This window comes from Natator depressus, chromosome 1, assembly GCF_965152275.1.
Source record: "Natator depressus isolate rNatDep1 chromosome 1, rNatDep2.hap1, whole genome shotgun sequence".
NCBI classification, from domain to species: domain Eukaryota; kingdom Metazoa; phylum Chordata; order Testudines; family Cheloniidae; genus Natator; species Natator depressus.
In genome coordinates, this window is record NC_134234.1 from 164,084,491 (window position 1) to 164,100,533 (window position 16,043).

General features: G+C 41.3%; 1 protein-coding gene across 10 annotated transcripts in view; it reads left to right on the forward strand.

Moving 5' to 3' along the window:
• Positions 1-16,043, forward strand: part of TIAM1 (TIAM Rac1 associated GEF 1) — a 260,244-nt gene that overhangs the window by 62,136 nt on the left and 182,065 nt on the right. For 6 of the 10 annotated variants that reach the window (XM_074970828.1, XM_074970834.1, XM_074970820.1 and 3 more), the window contains exon 2: positions 3,663-3,851. The exons of 3 other annotated variants lie outside the window; for them this stretch is intronic. The gene's annotated coding sequence lies outside the window, so the exon portion shown is untranslated. Of the gene's footprint in view, positions 1-3,512; positions 3,525-3,662; positions 3,852-16,043 lie in introns of those variants that run through there. One more of the 10 variants, XM_074970841.1, reaches the window with a different exon arrangement.

A 16,043-nucleotide genomic window follows, 5' to 3' on the forward strand; every position in this document is an offset into this window, starting at 1 on the left:
GCCCTTTCCTGAACCTCTTCCAATTTCAATCTTTTTTTTTTTTTTTTTTTTTTTTTTTAGATGAGGCGACCACATCTGCACGCAGTATTCAGGATGTGGTCATACCAAGGATTTATATATAGGCAATGTGATGTTTTCTTCTCTTATTTATTCCTTAATGATTCCCAACATTCTGTTTGCTTTTTTGACTGCCGCTGCACATGGTGTGGATGTTTTCAGAGAACTATCCCCAATGACTCCAAGATCTGTCTTGAGTGGTAACAGCTAATTTAGACCCCATCATTTTATATGTATAGTTGGGATTATGTTTGCTAATGTGCATTACTTTGCATTTATCAACACTGATAAAGGTTTAACTTTTCACATAGTCAAGTATTAAAATAACAAAAAAGAAACTTTGTCCTCCTTTAACATTTATCAACCCCTAATCTCTGCATCAAGGAATGTTGGAGAAAAGGGAGAAAGCTATTGATTATTTATATTACAGTAACACTTAGAGGACCCAATTGAAATTGAGATACCATTGTAGTGTAGGTGCTGTACAAACACAGAACGACACTGTCCCTTCCTCAGACAGCTTGCAATCTACGTAGACAAGACCGACAAAGGGTGGGAAGGGAGACAGAGGCTCAGTGAGGTGACTTGCCCAACATCACATGGCAGGTCAGTGATACATGGGTTCCATTCCCAGCTGTCTCTTGACTCCCAGTCCCTTTATCTGCTAGACCAGTAGTTCTCAAACTTTTTTCTGGGGACCCAGTTGAAGAAAATTGTTGATGCCCGTGACCCAATGGAGCTGGGGATGAGAGGTTTGGGGTGTGGGAGGGGCTCAAGGCTAGGGGAGAGGTTGGGGGTGAGGGCTATGGGGTGGGGCCAGGAATGAGGGGTTCTGGATGTGGGAGGGGGCTCTGGGCTGGGGCAGGGGGTTGTGGTACAGGAGGGGGTGCAGGCTCTGCGGTGGGGCCAGGGATGAGTTTGGGGTGCAGGTTCCTGTCCAGTTCGAGTGCAGAGCCAGTGCTTGGGGCAGGGGAAGCATATGGAGCCCCATGGCCCACCTGTTGCTCGCTGCTTCTGAGGTGCAGTGTGGTGTCGAAACAGGTAGGCACTAGCCTGCCTTAGCTGGGCAGCACCACCGATGGTACTTTTAACGTCCCGGTCAGCAGTGCTGTCCAGAGCAACCCAGTGTCTTACATGCCGCGACCCAAACTTTGAAAAATGCTGCGCTAGAATGGGCTGCAGCCTAAAACAAGTCAATAGTGTCATAAGACCAAACTGGTCTTTTTTTCTCTTAAATTTGATAGATCACTTCAAATTTGAATAGAACAAATTAATTTAAAAGAACAAGTTAAAACTGCCATCCGGCAAATACTGTGTGGGCTCCTAAGTGCCTAAGTCTCACTGAAAGCCGCTCCTAAGGATATGTCTTCACTACCCGCCGGATTGGCGGGCATCGATCGATCCAGCGGGGATTGATTTATCGCATCTAATCTAGACGCGATAAATCAACCCCCGAGCGCTCTCCCGTCAACTCCTGTACTCTAGCGCTGCGAGAGGAGCAGGCAGAGTCGACGGGGGTGCGGCCGCAGTCGACTCACCGCGGCGAAGACACCATGGTAAGTCGATCTAAGTACATCGACTTCAGCTACGTTATTCATGTAAGAGACTCTTCCCCCCCCCCCCCCCCCCCAGTGTAGACCAGGGCTAAGTAGTTAGGTGAATAACGGATTTTTTTTTGGTTTGGTTAATTGGGGGGGGGGGGGGGGAATTTTTCAGTGAATTGAAAAGCTGAGGAAAATCTTGAGTTGAAACTAATGCTATGAATGACAACAGATAGTCATTGGGCCGGGGAAAGAGACTAAAGCAGTTGAGAGCGATTACTTTGCAAGAGGGCTCCCAACTGTTTCATGTTTCCAATGTGGGCTTCCAGTCTGACCAGTGTTAATCACCCTCAACTGTGAAAGGGGTAATTCAGTCTCCATGGCCTCTGGTGGGATTGCCAGGAATGGAGCCAGTTGATGTCAGTAATTGTTAAATTTGTTCATTTAATGCATTTCACCCTGTTTGTGATTTCTGCAACATTTGATTCTCTCATGGATTGAAAATTTTAATTTCATAAGTCAAATAATAAGAAAAGACTATATTAAGTTAACGTTTTTATGAACACTTATTTTAGTGACATTATTTATTAGCAATGAATCTGCTTAAGTTTCATTAAATCTTACTAAGCGTAATTCATGTGACTATGGAGAAGTATCTCTGTCATCAGAGTCTCTCATTCCCAATAGTTGAAAGCATAATTAAACTTTCTCAGTTCTCAGTCATAAGGGAGCTATTCTTTTAATTACAGCATCTTTCTTATGCCATGCAAAGCATTCAGCCTACAAAGAATAGCTTGACAGGTTACTAAATTTGATATGCATGCTTTCTTACTGTCCCCTTTTTCTTAGATACAATGCTAGCCAGAAGAAATGACACTGAGATGCATAGTACTATATACCCTTCGCTTTGGCTGAAGCTGGTGAATTTTTTTGAAGTATTAATAGTGTCAGTAGACTTTTTTTAGTGAAGTAGGACAAAACCACATCAGAAGTTACTTTTCTAGGCTTTCTTCCCCATCTTTGTCCTATTAACGCTCTCAAAAAGCAAATTTTAGATGAAAGTGCAGTATTTGGGGAAAAATGTAAAGAAAATTGATTTCTCTATGAAATACCCATTTACATATCTGGAGAGAGTGTGTGTGTGTGTGTGTGTGTGTGTGTAAATTGATACTTTAAGATGTTAATTATGGCATGGTAATTCCCCAGATGCCAAAAGGGTGCCTTATATGGAGCTCCCAGGGGACTACAAGCAAGGGGTATGCTCTTGTGGTTAGGGGATTGGACTAGGATTTCGGACATCTGGTATCACTTCCTAGCTCTGCAACGAACTTCCTATGTGACTTTGGGCAAGTCACTTAATGTCTCTGTATCTGTTACCCTCTTCTGTTAGATGGGGATACTAGCATGGGGGATTGGTGTGTGGATATGTGCATTAATATTTGTGAGGCATTCTAATTCCATGGGGATTAGGCCTGGATAAGTACCCCTATGTAGGCACACTGAGTTAAAACACGCCTACGTACTTTTCATAAAGGCTCATCTGGCTTTTGAGTCTAGTCCTAAGTAATTTTCTGTATTATGTAATATTTCTGTGTTTTCTTTTTGTGAAACTAGCAATTTTCTTTATATATTAAAAATGCACATCTTACGTAATTATCCTTATGATAGATACCATTATGATCCTTCCCCATCTTGATTTTTTTCCCCCCCTTCTAATTTGCAAAGCAAATTCTGCTTCGTGGGTAGTGTGTGTCATTACAAGAGTTTGCCCTAGCAACCAGATATTTCTAATAATAGCCCAAATTCATTGCCAAAAATCTTGAAATGTGGCAGAGCATCTTTGAACCCCAGGATGTTACACTGCAGACTCTCTGATAAGCTAAAGCCTACAGTTTCTTTCAAATTGAATAAAAGGTTTACTGAACTGTAAGTAAAACTGATTCTGTGAATAGTGTATGGTTGTTTGAGCCATAAGAGAAGTTCCTTCAATGCTTACATATTAAAAAAATGCTTGTGAAGCCAAGTGTTTCTTCTGTATATCCATGTGTATGATTTCATTTACAGCTTCCTGTCTGAAGAGTCATCTGCTTGATGAGCACCTGATCTTGAGAGACATGTATTGCCTTGATAAGCCATGCTGTATTTGATATCTACATAATTGTTGCTGTTGGACCCTCTGCATCTCCTGGAGCAGCACACTTTATGCTGCAATACAGGATGAGCAATTAAGGTCTTTCCTTTTGTGCAGAATAGGTATGTATGGTCTTCATTATGTTCATTTTGTGCCTATTAACAGACTTTGGTTTATAAAGAATATTTAAGGTATCTTTGGAGTGTGGCCATTCTCCCTTCCCCATCTCTCCATTTAAAGAAACCCCAAGTCCTTTCTTTACATAGAGCTGCAGAAATAAGAGATGCAAAAGATTTATTAGGTCACTATTTCATCCTTTGGCATTGCAGCATTTCCCTTTACAGTTGATTTTAATTGCTTCCCTTTGGAAGCTATTTCAGTTTAATAGATTTCACTGTTTTTTTTCCTCCTAATATTCAGCTTAAATTTTCCTGTGTTTATTTCATCTCAGTTATGTCCTTTTGTTCCACTTTAACAATTCCTTTCCCTCCTTGGAGTTTAGATACTTTTACAGTATTTTTCCTTGGATTGCTTTTCCTTGCAATACAACTAATGAATTTAAGCAAACATCTTTTAAATTAGCTGGTATCTCATCATAAGTTTGTTTGTTTATAACTTCCTACCACAGGAGTAGCTTTCAGCCCTGTAGTGAAACAGTAACCAATTTAATTAAAATAGAATATGCCATAATTTTCATTTTAAAAAAGTTATCCTAAAAGATGTGACAATGAAAGCACTACAGATGAAGTTTTCTTTATCTCCAGAATATATTCAGGATGCGCAATACAAGCTTCTTCACACTATCTTGTCTATATGCCATAACTCTATTTTTTGGTAAGACACTTTATCCTGTAGCAAGGGCTTGTTTGCACTGAGAACGCATCATTATGTTAAAACATGATTTTGCCCTTAGCGTGGACAAGAATAGTTATATTTAAAAAAAAAAATCTTACTGAGATGTGGTAGGTACCAAGTTTTATTTAACATCGTGTTAAAGCACGTGGCTAACACATTTTGTAACATGATGTGTTTCCAATGGTAGACCTAGCCTAAGAGGACAGTTCAATTTCTGTACACTTTACTGAGATGGCCGATAATAGCATCAGCTGGTGCCAATTATGAGGGTGGATTTCCTGATTTAGAGAGCTGCCTAGCAGGAACTTGCATCAAGAACCTAATCCTAAGCCATCTGAAATCAATATGCATCTCTTCATTGACTTCAGTGGGCTTTGTATCAAGCCCTGAGACCACTAACTCATTTCAAACTGACCACTGAGTCGTCTTCAGGTGATACAAGGGAACAATAAATATGTGCCTTAATTTTCCTTGGTGTATCTAAAACACAGAAATATAAAATTTTCCATTATGGATCATACATAGCATTGCTCCTTTTGAGGCTGAAATCCTGCACTCAGCAATGACCACTACTTGTTATGTGTAGAGGAAGGGGGAAAAATGTGCAATACTCTACATGGTTTAAGGTTTCCTTTCTGACTTGTGATCATATCGTACCTTGAAGCATGAGATTTGTTTACTCCTGGCTTTGCCTGCATGACCAGAAATGTTCTTCTGTAACATAACATTCTCTATCTGTCCCTTCCTCCTCAATAGAGGTGTGACCTCCAAATAAGTAAACACAATTTTGTATGTCAATTAAATATGATATCACAGAAGTATGTATTTCAGGATCAGAAGTTATAGATTGTTGGTTAATGTAGAAAATGAGAAGCCACTAATAACATAATGAAATGTCATACTTTGATTCGCTTTTATAAATGTGGTAGAAAAATGAGAAGCAGATGTAAAATTTGCATCAAGTCAAATAGTTAAATTCTAGTAGTTAGTTCATTCTCCAGGGCAATCCTGCCATATGTGTTCAGTTTTCAGAAGTTTGACTGTATACATCATCTGCTTTTAGTTCCAAACAATATAACATTTATTACTGAATTCAGAACAAGTTGTTTTGGAAAAAATTCTGTAAAGAGTCAAAAGCTGTCTGTAATTTTGATTTCTGCTATGGTATCATTGCTATATACAGTATATACCATCTGCGTAAAAGAGGATGGTAATGAATGTGTATAACACTTAAGTGACTAATTGTCCTAATGATATTCATTGTGATTACAATCTCCAAGGAATATTACAAATACTTTTCTACTTGGGAATACAACTAGCTTCTTTGGTTATTTTGCTGGCTGCCCCCTTCCTCCTGCCACGTACAGAAATCCTGTAAATAAAATTAATTGTTTAAAAGTGGGGACCATCTTACAAAACTTTGCTGGGTAATTTAGTAAGAACACAATCTTTTCTCCTTGTAGTTTTTACTCTTTGGGGAATTCTGCACCAAAAAATTAAAAATTCTGAGCGCAATATTTTAAAATCCTGCACATTTGTCAAAATAACACTATATAATCATGCCAGTTTCAATTACTTTGGTAATTTATTTCAAAATACCTGTCCAGCAAGTATGTCTGTAACAATACAGACACTCACAAAAATTCCCCCAGGGGCAGAGAGTTAAGGAAACCCCTATGACAACCCAGTTTCTGTTTCTCTGCTCCTCTCCCCGGAGCCCAGCCGTGGGCCAGACACTTACACCCCCTCTCCCCCAGAGCCCAGGGATCCAGAAGGAGAAAGAGCCTGATGCTGGGTCCTAGGCTTGCACAGAGTTTCCCGTGCACCACTGCCTTCTTCCTTCAGGGCATGCTGGGAACCCTCCAGTTCCTCCCTCTCCTCCCCTGGGCTTGTGTTCTGTTTGTGAGCTGGGCTCTGCCGGGTACAGCATCCCCTCGTGGCAGACAACATCTCTGCAGCCCATTTCTGTGGGGGGAAGAAAGGAAACTCTGTGCGCACAACATTAATTTCTGTTAAGTTCTGCATTGTGCAGTGGTGCAGAATTCCCCCAGCAGTAAATTTTTAAGATCCTATTTCACTGCCTACATCTAAGCATGTGTTTTATTGTATATGTGGAAGCATGACTGGGACTTCTTTTTTTTTTTTAAATTTCTTTTGGTGCCATAACTGCATACCCAGTGTGAAGGTCTAGCTGTGGGCAGGTTGTGGTGTGCAGATCCATGCTCTGTGAACGCATGGTCAGAGATAAATAACAGCTAACCCCTGCATCTGCTTAGGGGTGCATTCCCGAGCACCTTCTGTGTGGTGCTGGGTGTCTATTGTTAATGAAGGGCTAGCAGTATCCTAGGTACTTTACCAATAGATATGAAGACAGAGTTCCTGACTGAACAAACATACTGCAACATACTCAGTGACAGCAGCCTGGCGTATGTGGCTGTGCAGGTATGTTAGGAGGACGAAGACTCTCACTTCCATGCCCCTGTGCAGTCTGCCTAGATCTTGGGTGAGAAAGGATAGAGATGCTGTGTAGCTGCTATTCTCCCTACCACAGTGGGGCAGAGCAGGGCGAATAGCAGTCACATAATGGGATCTTGGCTCTAGTCCCAGTGCACTGTCTAGAGCCATTTTAGGGAGTGGGAGGTTACGGGTACGTCTACACTTAAATCACGACAGCAGCGCAGTTGCCGCTGTAATGCTTCAGTGTAGATACCACCTATGCTGACAGGAAGGGTTCCCCCATCAGCACAGTAATCCACCTCCCTGAGAGGTGGTAGCTGGGTTGATGGAAGAATTTTTGTCAGCCTAGCACTGTCTACGCCATGGTATAAGTTGGCTTAGTTATGTCACTTGGGGGGGGGGGTGTGTGTGGATTTTTCATGCCCCTGAGACACGTAGGTATGCTGATGTAAGTTCCCTGTGTAGACCAGCCCTACATGTGTTATAATCTTCTTGAAAGAGCCAGTACTGAGGAAGAATTAAGGAAGGAATCAGATGCTCTGAGGTGTGGTTCCTCCCACTGCTTACACATAGCACTGTAAAAATAAAAGGAGTACTTGTGGCACCTTAGAGACTAACCAATTTATTTGAGCATAAGCTTTCGTGAGCTACAGCTCTATAAAGGTGCCATACAAACAGGAGGAAAGTGGGAGCGAAAAGGAGCAACAAAACCCAAAGCACTGCAGTTGTGAAATGGAGCATGTCTTGCAATATGCACAATTAAAAAAAAAAATTGAGTTGAAATATTCTTAATACATTCATTTCAGTAGCATTTGAGGGGACTAATCACCAAAATGGAAGTAAAACAAAACCAGTATTTTATTTTGCTACGCTGATTTGGCTTTCTCCTGTTCATTTGCATGGATGTTTCTAGCAGGACTAGATAGACTTTTTGAAAACCCACTTCTCTTCTCCCTGATTTATTGTTCAGTTCCTGTATTTTGTCTTTTGAAGGAGTGTGTGTGTGTGTAATTACTTCAAAATCTTATAAAAATAAATGAGGGTTATGGTGAAGGGAAGACCAGGAATTTGGATGTTTATCCACTACCCGATAGACAAAAATGTACCATGCTTATCTCCCTGATGAGAAGATATTGTCTATTTTCGTTATAATTGAACCAAAAAAAAGTTGCTTTCTAATCAAAGTGCTCACTTTTATTCTTGATAAGGCAAAAATTAGAGTGCTGGTAGACTAATATAGTGAAAGACCAAAGTTGTGAATTCATAGAATCAGTGTTCAACAAAGCTAAGAGTTGAGATTGGGGAGGGTAGGAGTGGACTTACTTCTATACCAATTACATAATGAGTCTGAGAGGCTGTCTGATGTGGACATTTGGAGTAGACTGCCCATTGGAAATGGAAGAAGATTCTGGAGCTGTAAGCTGCTGCCTTGCATACTTGTGTCAATCACGTACACCTGTGTGAAGTGAGTGTGAAAAGCTACCACTGTAAGTGAGAGGAATTCTGATTTGGTGCTATTTTGCAACCACTTTGCACAGCTGTAAAATAACACAAATGGCAAGACAGGGCAGACTCTGCCCTCATTTCCTTCCACAGAGAGCACATTAAACTAAAGCTACAGGAAATCATCTTAGACAACACAATAGGAGGCTTCTTGACCAGAGGTCATTTCCCGTGACACTTGGTATCCTTGTGGTATTATGAGCTAAATACAAAATGAGTGTTTTGGATACATCTGTCAATAAATGAAGGAACTACTGATCCTGTAATAATTTTTGCACTTAGCTTTTCTTGAATGAGTTCAGCCTTATAGGTATGTGATTGCTATACTTGATTGTAACTGAGAGGGCTAATATTGTATCATGAATTTTGTGATGAAAGTCCTATCAAGTCTTTGTAAAATAATTTAAGTATATAGAGTTTTTAATATGGTATGTTTCACTGTCTTCCATGATAGGTATATAATGAAATATCCTTTCTAGCTGGTTTCAAAGGGGGTAGGGGGAGAATCCAAACTCCTATGAAAACAGTGGAACAATATGTTAGAGAACAATAAAGAATTTAAAAAACCCCAAGCTGAACTGAATGTCTCAGGCATGTAACTGATACTAAAGAAAAATTGATTTCTGTGGAACTACAAAATTCACTTCCTTGGCTTTTGAACTAATATAAACTAAGTTAATTTTCAAACTGTGCTCTATTTTCCAAAATTCCTTGAGCATGTCTTTTAGAAAAACATAGTCTTGATTTAAAAATCTCCAAAGAAGGAGAACCTACCATAACCCTTGGTAAATTGTTCCAATGGTTAATTACTCTCATTGTTAAAAATTTACATCTCATTTCCAGTCTGAATTGGATTGTGTGTTTATCTTTTGTCTGCTAGACTGAAGAGCTGTTAAATTATTAAATATTTGTTCCCCATTTAGGTACTTGACTGTAAATAGATTGAGCTACTTGAGTCTATCATTATAAAGGCATGTTTTGTAATCCTTGAATCATTTTCCTGGCTTTTCTCTGAACCCTCTCGAATTTATCAACATCCTTTTTGAATTGTGGACCCCAGAACTGGACACAGTATTCCAGCAGCAGTCACACCAGTGACCATTTGTCAATCAAGATTGGAAGCTTTTCTAAAAAATCTTTGGGTCATATTGCAAGGCTTATCTGTTCTTCCAGGCCCTCTTGAGGTAAGGGGTGGCAGGAGAGAGAAGGATTTAGTGGATAGGAGGATGTGGAGGCACATCCGAGTTTGGGAGGCTTTGTAGTTTTTGGACCTGGTCTATTTTAATATTGGATTTTTAAAACAATTTGTATTTGTTATCAGAACATTAGGTAATCTCATTTTTAAAATAAAGGACCCTTGAATTCACTTCCCCATTGTTTCCCACAGTTTTAATGTCTTCACTACTTCTCTTTTGTCAGTCCAGTTGTGAAATGTTTTGTTTAAAAATCAAACACACACGCACACAAGGCCACATTATAGAAATATTTATGCATGTGAGTAACTTTATGGGGTTATTCACGTACATAAGTGGTTACAGAAACAGGGCCTAAAGTGGCTGGTTAAGGATCAATATTCTTGCCATTGCATGTTGTGTTTTTTGTTTTTTTTTTAAAGTGTAAATTATGTAGTGTCAGGCACTTGTATCCAAACTCTGCACCAAAATATGCTTTACTCTGAAAAAAATCTCCTTGTGTAGGTAGTTTGTCCTTTAAAAAGAGACTTAAAGAAGAATACAGCTTTAAAAAAAAAAGGTAAGAGAAATAATAGTAAATTTTAACTTCAGCTTTTGATTTTAAAAATCTTTCTCCTTCATCTGGGTCCTTTGGGCTGGCCAAGTCAGAAAGGAGCAAGAGGATGTACTGGTCTCCTTTGAGCACTCTGATCAACTAGAAAAGGAACTCTTATACTTTTTTTCCTAAAATGAGATGCAAACAAATTAGTTCTGCCAGGTGTAGGAGTGACATTTCAGAATCCCACTGACAGCTGGATTATCAAGTTAAAAATCATCTCTCCCATGCTGGAACTAACTGAATAACTCTCCTTTTTGTATAGGTTTTAATGAAATCACCCATGTGGACAGGGCCAGAACAAAGCACATGCACCCTTAGGACTTAAAAGGTGCCTGGCCCTTGTGCTGATGCTCTGTGCAGTAGTGAAATTTTACCTTCTGTGAGCAAGTACCATGTGATAGCTCTCTTTTTAGCAGTTCTTTAGAAGATACAGTTTAAATTGGTGGCGGGGGGGTTGACAGCCCATTTTTAATAAGGGTATAATAGAACAAAAAAATCAAACTCCAAAATCTTGCCCCAAGCTGAGTTATGACCTCAAAAAGGGAGAAGTATCAGACTCCATGAAGTCCACTAGGGATTTCTCTATTGATATTATGTAGAAGGTGCTTAGATACTACACTGAGTGGCAGTATAAAACCCTAAGATGTATAACACTTGCCTGTTACATAGTGGTTTTCATGTGTAGATCTCATAGACTTTGCAAAGGAAGACTTTTGTTAAGGGGCACCTGAGACACAGGTGAAATGACTTTCCAAAGGTCATGCAGCCAACTAGTGTCAGAGCTGGGAGTAGAACTTAGATCTACTGATTCCCAGTCCAGTGCCTGATCAACTGACCATGCTGCATCCATTTTTTTAAATTCTTTTGAACGTATTTATAATGGTCACTACTGAAAATACATCATTATAAAATAGGGGCAGTAATATAGTGCAATATTATTATATGAAGTTCCTTTTGTGTTAGCTATTCCAGTGTGCAATACAAAATGATGAAGCATTAACCTAGCTCCATAGATATACACAGTACTCTGAGAGAGTCTCTGCCTTGAGTAGCAGTCTGCCATAGATGAGACGAAACACTGGACAACAATTTAAAAAAGGGAGGATCTAAAGACGTTCATGCAAGTAGTGGGTTTGAGGGAGGAGTGAAAGGTTGTGTGATGGGCAGGAAGAGAGACTGTAACAGATATAGGGAATAGCATGACAGGAGGCTTGGAGCCAAGGGCAGTAGCTGGAGGCAAAGGAAGCAATAACGAGAGATAATTGGGAACAGCATAGGGAGGAGTAGGATGGAAATGGGAGCAGAGATTAATTCTGTCTATCTGATATTATATTCATGAACTGTAAGGCCAAAAGGGGCCATTATGACCAAGTTTGACCTCCTGCATAAAAGAGGCCATGGATCCTTCCCCAATAATTCTTGTATCAAGCCCATAACTTTTGGTGAAGCTTGCTAGAGCATTTCTTTTAGAAAGAAATCCATCTTTGGCTGAAAGACTTCAACTGATGGAGAAGTCACCACACTCCTAGATAAGTTATTTCAATGCTTTAAAAAGTTGCATTTAATTTAGTAATTCTAGGTATCTATGGAAATGCCTATCACAATGGTGTTGATGTGTAGAGCTTTGTCAATAAGGATGAGGAGTCTCAATTTGATGTCCTAACAAACAAGTCAGGGAAGAGGTTGATATTAACATGTTTTGGTAGCACCTAGAAGTCAGCCAGCTTTGAGCCCCATTGTGCTAAACATTGTGCAAATACATACTAAATGAAAGTCCTTGCCCCAAAGAACTATTGGGGCATGGGCGAGAGGGGTATGATTTGGGGAATACAAGGTGGTTGGAGAGGAAGATTACTCTAGCAGTGCTGTTTTTGATTAAAGCAGCAGAGTAAGAGAGGTTGAGGCTAGGGATGAATAGGAATCAAGGCAAAAAATCAACTTGTGGACAAAGTTGATTCTCTATGATGCTCCTGCCCCTCCACCAATACAGTTGTGCTTCACAGAGATGGAGCAGCTGGATACACCCAGGGTCTGGTGTCAGGCACTGGAGCAGAGTGTTTCTAGTGGCAGGACCCTGGCTGTGGAACTCCCTGCTTAAGAACTGAGGCTGTACCTAAGCCTGATGGTGGTCAAATCAAGGTATAAAACACACATCTTCAGTGAATCTTTCCCCAGAATTAATGACTATCAGCAAATGAACAAAAGCCCTCCCCATTCACTGTCCTGCTGGTCTTCCCTGGAAGAACATTGAGAGGGAAGTGCTATTTTTTTTGTTTCTTGTTGTTCGATTTTATGCTCCTTTAATATTGTATAGTGCTCAGGAACCATAGTTATAGATGCTATATTAGAACATAAGATCACTAGGAACTAAGGAGGTGGAGAAGGGTTGGGAAGAAAGATGAAGTTTCTTTTGGGAGAAATTGAGTGGTGGTAGTGGGACATTTAGGAGGGGATGGCTGATGGATAGTGGGAGATGTAACCTAGGGCAGAGGATCAGAAGGTGGATTTGGGAATCCTATGCCTAGAGGCATGTGTGTCAGGTGAAGCCATGGGAGTAGACACGTTTGCCTAAAGAGATGCTATAGAGGGATTGATAGGGAGAGGAGCCACCAAAGTAGTGGTCAGCGAGGCAGAAGAAAACAGCTGTGGCAATGTGGGGAGGATTGGAAATGATGGAGTAAAGTGATTGTAGGCACATAGGACTTGCCATATTGGATCAGACCAGTGGTCCATCAAGTCTAGCGTCCTGTGATAAAGGCAGCAGAGATCAAAATGATAAAAATAGAGAACTGTCCCTTTGGCTTATCAAGGGTATCATTATGCTTTTGGGCAAGGCCGTGTTGTTGAAGTAAACAGGGCAGAAACTAGCCTGAAGTGAGACCAGGAGGAACTTGGAGTAGATCGAATGAAGGGATTGGGTGTGGACATTGTGCACAGGGGTTTTGGAGATGAGGAAGAGGATAGGACAGTGGTTAGAGAGGCGGATACAGACTAACATGGCTGCTACTCTGAAACAAGTAGTTGGTTTTTTTTTTAAACTTTTTTCCAGATAGGAGGACAAAATATGTGTGTGTTGGCTGATGGAAAAGAGCCAAAAGAGAGGACGAGGATGAGAGAGAGGCAGGAACTGATGAAGTTAGAGACTGCAAAAGGAACACCTTTGAGTCAGACTTGGATTCAGGGAAGGGGGAAAAAGAGCAAAACAGGTAGAGCAATCCTTAACCTGACCACAAAGGAGTGGTTAGAATATGCTGCTTAGAAGAAAAGGCTAGAATTATCCTTAAACATACATTGCCATTTCTTCGCAGTATATTGGTATTAGCAGAACTAGAGCATGGTTAATTGAAATGGTTTACTATGTGGCTAGGTAGTATGTTAACGTGACAAGATTTGCTATACTCCATGGGTATTGTATAATTCCAAGGAGTAATCTGTTACTACGTTTGGACAAATAAATAAAAATTATTCCAAGCAAATTTTACACTTGTTGAGAGGAGAACATGGAAAACGAGCTGCAGGCTACAGCTCAGGCGGATTCCCAAGATCTCTTGCTTGCTCTTTTTATTTTTTAATCTGTCATCAGAAAGGAATGTTTTTCATTATCAGAAACTAAGTCTTTTAATGAGTGCTGTTCTAATGGTCTTTACTTTGTTCATCATTATTGTTAGCTATTAACTGTGTAAAGGATACAGCGCAATGTTAGATATAGGCTAGTACAGTAGTTCACATCTCTTAATTTAGAGAGAATCAACACAGAAATATAAATCTTGGATCCTACCCCTCTTAAACTTCTAATCCTCCTCTTTTCTGTTTTGAAGTGCTTGGTGGCTCTTGACTAGGGCTTGTAATCACTACTGCAAAACAAATAAATTAATATTATAATACAGTGCTCATAGAGAGGTTTGTCTGCACCACCAATATTCCCTAAATCAGTGGTCATCAACCTGTCAATCGCGACCGACTGGTTGATCCCAGTTGATCGCAATCTCCGGCAGTGTAGTGTGGCTGCAGCTAAGGCAGACTCCCTGCCTACCCCCAGGGCCGCAGGGGTGTGTTGGCCTCTTCTGGGAGTGGTGTGGGGCCGGGGTAGGTGGGGAGCCTACCTTAGCCTCGCTGTGCCCGGAGCAGCCAGAGGTAAGTGCTGCCCAGTGGGAGGCCGCACCTCATCCCTGAGCCCCCTCCTAGAGCCATAACCATACCCCCTTCTGCACCCTGAACCCCCTCCTGCTCCCCAAGCCCTGACTCCTTTCCTAGAGCCAGCACTCTGTACCCCCTCCTGCACCCCAACACTCTGCCCCAGCCCAGAGCCCCCTCCTGCACCCAGACTCCCTCCTAGAGCTTGCACCCCTCACCTCCTCCTGTACCCCTGCCCCAGGCTCAGCCCAGAGCCCCCTCACACACTGCAAACCCCTTGGCCCCAGCCCAGAGCCCATATCCCCTTCCAAACGCCAACCCCCTGCCCCAGCCTGGTGAAAGTGAGTGAGGGTGGGGGAGAGCGTGAGGGATGGAGTGAGCGGGGCAGAGCTTTGGGGAAGGGGCGGGGTAGATCCTGGGTTGCCCTTAGATTCAAAAAGTGATCTTGGGCATAAAAAGGTTGGAGACCACTGCCCTAAATTGTAGTTTTGAGAACCACTGGAATAGCAGATTTAGAGGGACAGGTTGATTTTCTCATAGAGATAAAGGGATAGGGCAGGTTGACTGATAAGACTTGGCTGGTTTTAGGCTTGTTAAGAATGACTTCAGCATGAGTCCTCAAAACAGTGTGTTGGAGCCACAGTCTGGGGGGAAATAATGAGATGGTGCAAGAGACAGTGATTCTGTAACTTTACAGAGATACAGCAGTAAAAGAGGGAGAAGATCTACTTAGTGGGTTTATGTCCAACCAGAGTTAAAGAGGTTTTAGGTTCTGGGTAGAAGTCAGGGCAATTCAGAAGATGTAAACGTAGAATGGGGGATGTGGCTGCTGGAACATCACACTTAGAATAAATGACATGAAAGTGCTCAGGGCACTTTAAAGAGAATGCAGATATTTTGCCTAGAAATAGAGACACATACGTGGTGTGCACAATTGCTGGTAGAAGCAATGAGTTTATGAATCCCATCTTGGAGGAAAAGAAGATTGGACAGCTGGTGCTTTTCAGAAGAGAAAAAATCGGCAGGCAGGATTCTGGAAAGGAAAGCAAAATAGAATAAACTCCCCTCCCAGTAGTGCAGTGTCGGGGGAATGCCCTCAGTTCTCATAACCTCCCACATCTTTGAGGGGGTATGACTGGTCACTGACTTTCTCCCTTACTCTGTCGCTGTACTGTTCTCCTCTCCTCCTGGTCCAGTCTCTCTGTAGCCCTTTCTTGAATGGAAGCTTGGATCTCTTGGAGTCTGTTTGTTTTTTTTACACTGGTGCTTTGCTCTTTTCTGTGTAGACTATTATGACCCCATCACCATAGTATCCAAGTGCCTGTCATTAGCAAAAATGGCAACACATTTTGCTGTGTTCCTCCCATGAGGGAATGGAGTGGATCCATCAGTTGTGTGAGTTGCTCTTTTGATGGTGTCATTTAGTGGTAGCATGCTGGGATAGACTCAGGAAAATAGCATTTTCCGTTTTCCTTTTCACCACACTTGAGAGGTGTGGTGTGGTATTAAGAAACTGAGCTGCAGAAGAAGTTATTGATATTTAAAAAAAAAAACTGCATGACCAGCTCCTGCTT